General features: G+C 46.7%; 1 protein-coding gene across 2 annotated transcripts in view; it reads right to left on the bottom strand.

The window, feature by feature from the left end:
• OLIG2 (oligodendrocyte transcription factor 2) overlaps positions 1-2,251 on the bottom strand; it is a 6,843-nt gene extending 4,592 nt beyond the window's left edge. The window contains exon 1 of one of the 2 annotated variants that reach the window (XM_073668297.1): positions 2,141-2,251. The gene's annotated coding sequence lies outside the window, so the exon portion shown is untranslated. Of the gene's footprint in view, positions 1-596; positions 716-2,140 lie in introns of those variants that run through there. The other variant, XM_073668296.1, reaches the window with a different exon arrangement.
• Positions 2,252-8,241: the final 5,990 nt, after the last annotated feature.

Below are 8,241 nucleotides of genomic sequence, written 5' to 3'. Positions count from 1 at the left end.
CAAATATCCATCACATGCACCTGCACACAATCAGTCATATACTGATATATCTGCTCTGCAAATAGGAAATAAATGCTAAATAACGAATACTGAAAGGCTAAGGGAGAAGGACAAGTTGTTTTAACCTCTTAATGTTTAGGTTAGGTAAAATTATGCATGTGAATTGGTCCTGTGCGTTTTATAACACTAATTCTGTGCAGTACGTGTGCAGTGTGCGCAGTGTTTGTAGCAATTGCGCAATGTGTGCACTGTTTGTAGAGTGTGTGTAGTAAGTGTGCATTGTTTGCAGTGTTTGTGCAGTGGTTGTAGATTGTGTGTAGTAAGTGTGCACTGTTTCTAGAGTGTGTGTAGTAAGTGTGCATTGTTTGTAGAGTGTGTGCAGTAAGTGTGCACTGTTTGCAGTGTTTGTGCATTGTTTGTAGAGTGTGTGTAGTAAGTGTGCATTGTTTGTAGAGTGTGTGTAGTAAGTGTGCATTGTTTGCAGTGTTTGTGCAGTGGTTGTAGAGTGTATGCAGTGTTTGTGGAGGGTGTGCAGTGTGAGCACTATGGCAGGATGCAATGGTACCCAGTCCTGATGAGTATCAGCAGTAACTTACTTGGATGTTGCAGGCAGCAGCAGTAGCAGCAGGCTCTGCTCTATGAAGTGATCACACAACCACACAGCTCCTTGTCTGCTGGGACACAGCACTAGTGCTCAGGGCTGGAAGCCTCTGGCTTTATATGCAGAACAGTAGAACAATGTCATTGTCCTGAAAGAGGGGAGCTGATAGCCAATCAGGGAGGGAAGGAGGAGTGATGTCACTGGCCTGGGTGATCAGCATGACAGCATCCAACACAATGACAGCTGCTCCCTGCAAACAAAACCCTCAGTATAACAATAACATTGTATATAGAGAGAAGGTCCTAATAGAGAGCAGCCCAGAGCCAGAGCAAACAGCAGCACATGGCTGGACCCAGAGCAAACACTCACTGTGCACAATGCTGACCACTCCACACTCTAGTGTTATCACTGTGCCACAAGCCCAGGCACTGGACTAATGACCAGTCTATCAGGACTTCATCAGATGTGCATAGATAGATAGATAGATATTAGGAGTGATATATCTATCTATCTATCTATCTATTATCTATCATATATATATATATATATATATATATATATATATATATATGAGATACATAGATAGATAGATAGATAGATATTAGATAGATAAATATAAGAGATAGATAGATATTAGGAGTGATATATCTATCTATCTATCTATTATCTATCTCATATATATATATATATATATATATATATGAGATACATAGATAGATACATAGATAAGGGATGGATAGTTACATAGATAGATAGAGAGATAGATATTAGATAGATAAATATAAGAGATAGATAATAGATAAATATTAAATAGATAGATAGATAGATATGAGAGATAGATATATAGATATATATTAGATAGATAGATATTAGATAGATATGAGATAGATAGATAGATAGATAGATTGATTGATTGATTGATATGAGAGATAGGTAATGGATAGATATTAGATAGATAGATAGTCACAATGAGCTGTACTAAATGTCAAATTCAACTCTGCTCCAACCTGCATCAGAGCTGAGTTTGTTATTTGTTACAGCATGAAACTGATATTATAAAGTGTTATCTGAGGCTTTCCATTAGATTGCATATAAACTTTCTGCATTTGTAGCAGTTGTAGTACAGTGCTCTAGAGAGCTAACCCAGCTCTGCTACATCTCTCTACGTCTCTGCAGAATCAATTATATTATTATTTAACCTATTGGCAAGAAAGTAAAAAAACAAAACAGTAATAATGAAAAAAGCTATTAATAGCAAGAAATGAAAAGGCAAATTATTTATAGGACAGTGAAAGCCAATAATGACATCAGGAAACCGATGATCAGAGTAGTAGTTGTAATGACCGCAGTCATTATAATTATAAATTAATGAGGAAATAAATAGGTAATTTAAAAAAAGTAACATATAACACAAATAAATAATATAATACATAACACATGTATAACATATAACACACGCATATAAATTTGATACCAGATGTAAAAAAGTGATATGAGGTGGAATACTGTGCATTATATCTGTGTATATGGTTAGTATACCTGATGCAGGAGTTGTGTGAGGATGCTGGAGCTGTAGTCCCCTGATGTCACAGAGCAGTCATTGTGTGAGGTGCAGCCAGCTGTCCCTGCAGCCCAGGCATTCGTTATTACATATGTATCTATAGAGGAGCTGCTGCTGCTGATATAACGGCTGTACCCTCTGCATCCTCTGCCTCCTTCTAATTAATGGTGCCCTGTACCCTGCTGACGTGCCAATGTCCCTGCCCTATTGGGACTCTGCCAGCAAAGTTCACCTAGCCAATACTAAACAGCAATTCATTAACTGCTCTATTCTAATAGTTATTTTATTATTTAATTTTATGTTTTAGACTTATTATATTTCCTAATACTATTATTGCCATTCTGATAGGGTCATTGTTATATTTTATATTATTATGCATTTCATGTTATTATCTCGATGTTGCACTGATGTAATAATAAGTGATATTTTTTTATGAACTAATATCTATACTTTATTGTTATTATTTAGAGCATTATTTCATTATTTTATACTATTAATATTTGATGTAATTATTGCAGATTTTTAAATTATTATACTATTATTATTGTATTAATATTACATTTATTATTATACTATATTTTTAGAATTTTTATTTTATTTTTTTACATATTTTTCTTTTCATTTCCACATATTTTTTCTGTATATTTCTGTTTCAGTGGTTGGAACAACTGTATAACTTTGGTATTTGGCAAAGTTTTCCAATGATTAAATAGTTGATAGCACAGCCTCACCTGCATGTTCTGTATAATGCTATGGAGGATTTACAGTTTATTATAACACCTTTTTCATATTAGGAGTGACACAGTACCGAATCCGCTGCAATCTAAGTAGACAGAGGCAGGAGGGGCACAATGCCGACTTTTATTATTTGAGTGCATTAGGTAATAATACATGACTGACAGCCTAACAATTGTGTCCAGATAAAAGTAATACAAAGAATATGAAAGGAGGATAGCCTGGTCTGGAGGGTCAGGAGACATAGAGGACAGGATGCTCTGGAGGGTGAGGAGACATAGAGGACAGGATGCTCTGGAGGGTCAGGAGACATAGAGGACAGGATGCTCTGGAGGGTGAGGAGACATAGAGGACAGGATGCTCTGGAGGGTCAGGAGACATAGAGGACAGGATGCACTGGAGGGTGAGGAGACATAGAGGACAGGATGCTCTGGAGGGTCAGGAGACATAGAGGACAGGATGCTCTGGAGGGTGAGGAGACATAGAGGACAGGATGCTCTGGAGGGTGAGGAGACATAGAGGACAGGATGCTCTGGAGGGTCAGGAGACATAGAGGACAGGATGCTCTGGAGGGTCAGGAGACATAGAGGACAGGATGCTCTGGAGGGTGAGGAGACATAGAGGACAGGATGCTCTGGAGGGTCAGGAGACATAGAGGACAGGATGCTCTGGAGGGTGAGGAGACATAGAAGACAGGATGCTCTGGAGGGTCAGGAGACATAGAGGACAGGATGCTCTGGAGGGTCAGGAGACATAGAGGACAGGATGCACTGGAGGGTCAGGAGCCATAGAGGACAGGATGCTCTGGAGGGTCAGGAGACATAGAGGACAGGATGCTCTGGAGGGTCAGGAGACATAGAGGACAGGATGCTCTGGAGGGTCAGGAGACATAGAGGACAGGATGCACTGGAGGGTCAGGAGACATAGAGGACAGGATGCTCTGGAGGGTCAGGAGACATAGAGGACAGGATGCTCTGGAGGGTCAGGAGACATAGAGGACAGGATGCTCTGGAGGGTCAGGAGACATAGAGGACAGGATGCTCTGGAGGGTCAGGAGACATAGAGGACAGGATGCACTGGAGGGTCAGGAGACATAGAGGACAGGATGCTCTGGAGGGTCAGGAGACATAGAGGACAGGATGCTCTGGAGGGTCAGGAGACATAGAGGACAGGATGCTCTGGAGGGTCAGGAGACATAGAGGACAGGATGCTCTGGAGGTTCAGGAGACATAGAGGACAGGATGCACTGGAGGGTCAGGAGACATAGAGGAAAGGATGCTCTGGAGGGTCAGGAGACATAGAGGACAGGATGCTCTGGAGGGTCAGGAGACATAGAGGACAGGATACTCTGGAGGGTCAGGAGACATAGAGGACAGGATGCTCTGGAGGGTCAGGAGACATAGAGGACAGAATGCACTGGAGGGTCAGGAGACATAGAGGACAGGTTGCTCTGGAGGGTCAGGAGACATAGAGGACAGGATGCTCTGGAGGGTCAGGAGACATAGAGGACAGGATGCACTGGAGGGTCAGGAGACATAGAGAACAGGATGCTCTGGAGGGTCAGGAGACATAGAGGACAGGATGGTCTGGAGGGTCAGGAGACATAGAGGACAGGATGCTCTGGAGGGTCAGGAGACATAGCTGACAGGATGCTCTGGAGGGTCAGGAGACATAGAGGACAGGATGCTCTGGAGGGTCAGGAGACATAGAGGACAGGATGCTCTGGAGGGTCAGGAGACATAGAGGACAGGATGCTCTGGAGGGTCAGGAGACATAGAGGACAGGATGCTCTGGAGGGTCAGGAGACATAGAGGACAGGATGCTCTGGAGGGTCAGGAGATATAGAGGACAGGATGCTCTGGAGGGTCAGGAGACATAGAGGACAGGATGCTCTGGAGGGTCAGGAGACATAGAGGACAGGATGCTCTGGAGGGTCAGGAGTCATGGACAGGAGAATCTGATCTTGAGGATCAGGAGACTTGTACATGACAGAATGGACTGCTCTAGATAACTATGACTTATGAGACATGCACAGAACAAGCTGATCTACAGGATCAAGATACATATATATACATGACAGAATAGTCTGCTCTAGATAACCATGACTTAGTTATTAGACGTGCACAAAACAAGCTGCTCTACGGGATCAGGATACAAGTACATGACAGAATAGACTGCTCTAGACGAGACATGCACAGGACAGAACAAGCGGCTCCAGATAATCTTGAGACATATAGAGAGCAGGTTAATCTGGCGAATCAGGTGGACAGGAGGATCAGGAGATGTACAGGGCAGGCTGATCTGGAGGATATGGAGACATGTACAGGGCAGGCTGATGTGGAGGATCTGGAGACATGTACAGAGCAGGCTGATCTGGAGGATCTGGAGGCATGTACAGGGCAGGCTGATCTGGAGGATCTGGAGACATGTACAGGGCAGACTGATCTGGAGGATCAGGAGACATGTACAGGGCAGGCTGATGTTGAGGATCAGAAGATGTACAGGGCAGGCTGATCTGGAGTATCTGGAGACATGTACAGGGCAGGCTGATCTGGGGGATCTGGAGACATATACAGGGCAGGCTGATGTGGAGGATCTGGAGGCGTGTACAGAGCAGGCTGATCTGGAGGATCTGGAGGCATGTACAGGGCAGGCAGATCTGGAGGATCTGGAGACATGTACAGGGCAGGCTGACGTGGAGGATCTGGAGACATGTACAGGGCAGGCTGATGTGGAGGATCTGAAAACGTGTACAGGACAGGCTGATCTGGAGGATCTGGAGACATGTACAGGGCAGGCTGATCTGGAGGATCTGGAGACATGTACAGGGCAGGCTGATCTGGAGGATCTGGAGGCATGTACAGGGCAGGCTGATCTGGAGGATCTGGAGGCATGTACAGAGCAGGCTGATCTGGAGGATCTGGAGGCATGTACAGGGCAGGCAGATCTGGAGGATCTGGAGACATGTACAGGGCAGGCTGATGTGGAGGATCTGGAGGCATGTACAGGGCAGGCTGATGTGGAGGATCTGAAGACGTGTACAGGACAGGCTGCTCTGAGAGATCTGGAGACATATACATAAAAGGCTGATCTGGAGGATCTGGAGACATGTACAGAGCAGGCTGATCTGGAGGATCTGGAGACATGTATAGGGCAGGCTGATCTGGAGGATCTGGAGACATGTACAGGGCAGGCTGATCTGGAGGATCTGGAGACATGTACAGGGCAGGCTGATCTGGAGGATCTGGAGGCATGTACAGGGCAGGCTGATCTGGAGGATCTGGAGACATGTACAGGGCAGGCTGATCTGGAGGATCTGGAGACATGTACAGGGCAGGCTGATCTGGAGGATCTGGAGGCATGTACAGGGCAGGCTGATCTGGAGGATCTGGAGACATGTACAGGGCAGGATGATCTGGAGGATCTGGAGACATGTACAGGGCAGGCTGATGTTGAGGATCAGAAGATGTACAGGGCAGGCTGATCTGGAGTATCTGGAGACATGTACAGGGCAGACTGATCTGGAGGATCTGGAGACATGTACAGAGCAGGCTGATCTGGAAGATCTGGAGACATGTACAGGGCAGGCTGATGTTGAGGATCAGAAGATGTACAGGGTAGGCTGATCTGGAGTATCTGGAGACATGTACAGGGCAGGCTGATCTGGAGGATCTGGAGACATGTACAGGGCAGGCTGATGTGGAGGATCTGGAGGCATGTACAGAGCAGGCTGATCTGGAGGATCTGGAGACATGTACAGAGCAGGCTGATCTGGAGGATCTGGAGGCATGTACAGGGCAGGCTCATGTGGAGGATCTGGAGGCATGTACAGAGCAGGCTGATCTGGAGGATCTGGAGGCATGTACAGGGCAGTCAGATCTGGAGGATCTGGAGACATGTACAGGGCAGGCTGATGTGGAGGATCTGGAGACATGTACAGGGCAGGCAGATCTGGAGGATCTGGAGACATGTACAGGGCAGGCTGATGTGGATGATCTGGAGACATGTACAGGGCAGGCAGATCTGGAGGATCTAGAGACATGTACAGAGCAGGCTGATCTGGAGGATCTGGAGATGTACAGGGCAGGCTGATGTGGATGATCTGGAGACATGTACAGGGCAGGCAGATCTGGAGGATCTAGAGACATGTACAGAGCAGGCTGATCTGGAGGATCAGGAGATGTACAGGGCAGGCTGATGTGGAGGATCTGGAGACATATACAGGGCAGGCTGATCTGGAGGATCTGGAGGCATGTACAGAGCAGGCTGATCTGGAGGATCTGGAGGCATGTACAGAGCAGGCTGATCTGGAGGATCTGGAGGCATGTACAGGGCAGGCTGATCTGGAGGATCTGGAGGCATATACAGGGCAGGCTGATCTGGAGGATCTGGAGGCATGTACAGGGCAGGCTGATCTGGAGGATCTGGAGGCATATACAGGGCAGGCTGATCTGGAGGATCTGGAGGCATGTACAGAGCAGGCTGATCTGGAGGCATGTACAGGGCAGGCTGATCTGGAGGATCTGGAGGCATATACAGGGCAGGCTGATCTGGAGGATCTGGAGGCATGTACAGAGCAGGCTGATCTGGAGGATCTGGAGGCATGTACAGGGCAGGCTGATCTGGAGGATCTGGAGGCATATACAGGGCAGGCTGATCTGGAGGATCTGGAGGCATGTACAGAGCAGGCTGATCTGGAGGATCTGGAGGCATGTACAGGGCAGGCTGATCTGGAGGATCTGGAGGCATATACAGGGCAGGCTGATCTGGAGGATCTGGAGGCATGTACAGAGCAGGCTGATCTGGAGGATCTGGAGGCATGTACAGGGCAGGCTGATCTGGAGGATCTGGAGGCATATACAGGGCAGGCTGATCTGGAGGATCTGGAGGCATGTACAGAGCAGGCTGATCTGGAGGATCTGGAGGCATGTACAGAGCAGGCTGATCTGGAGGATCTGGAGGCATGTACAGTGCAGGCTGATCTGGAGGATCTGGAGGCATGTACAGGGCAGGCTGATCTGGAGGATCTGGAGGCATGTACAGGGCAGGCTGATGTGGAGGATCTGGAGGCTTGTGCAGGGCAGGCTGCTCTGAGAGATCTGGAGACATATACATAAAAGGCTGATCTTGAAGGTCAGGAGAAATGAACAAGACAGGTGCCCTTGATGATCATGAGACTTGAACAGGACAGGGTTTTCTGGATGTTAAGGAGACATCAGCAGGACGGACTGTTTTTCACCCTAACAGGCAAAAGAGGGTTATCCAGCCTCACAAACTTCACTTTACCACTTCTGTCTAACAGATAAAAGCAGGTTTGCTCTATGACTCTCTTTAGGAGGATACG

Source organism: Phyllobates terribilis, unplaced genomic scaffold (genome assembly GCF_046119375.1).
Source record: "Phyllobates terribilis strain yellow unplaced genomic scaffold, ASM4611937v1 Scaffold_2__4_contigs__length_985480577, whole genome shotgun sequence".
Classification (NCBI taxonomy): domain Eukaryota; kingdom Metazoa; phylum Chordata; class Amphibia; order Anura; family Dendrobatidae; genus Phyllobates; species Phyllobates terribilis.
This window is presented reverse-complemented; position numbering and strand designations above follow the sequence as displayed.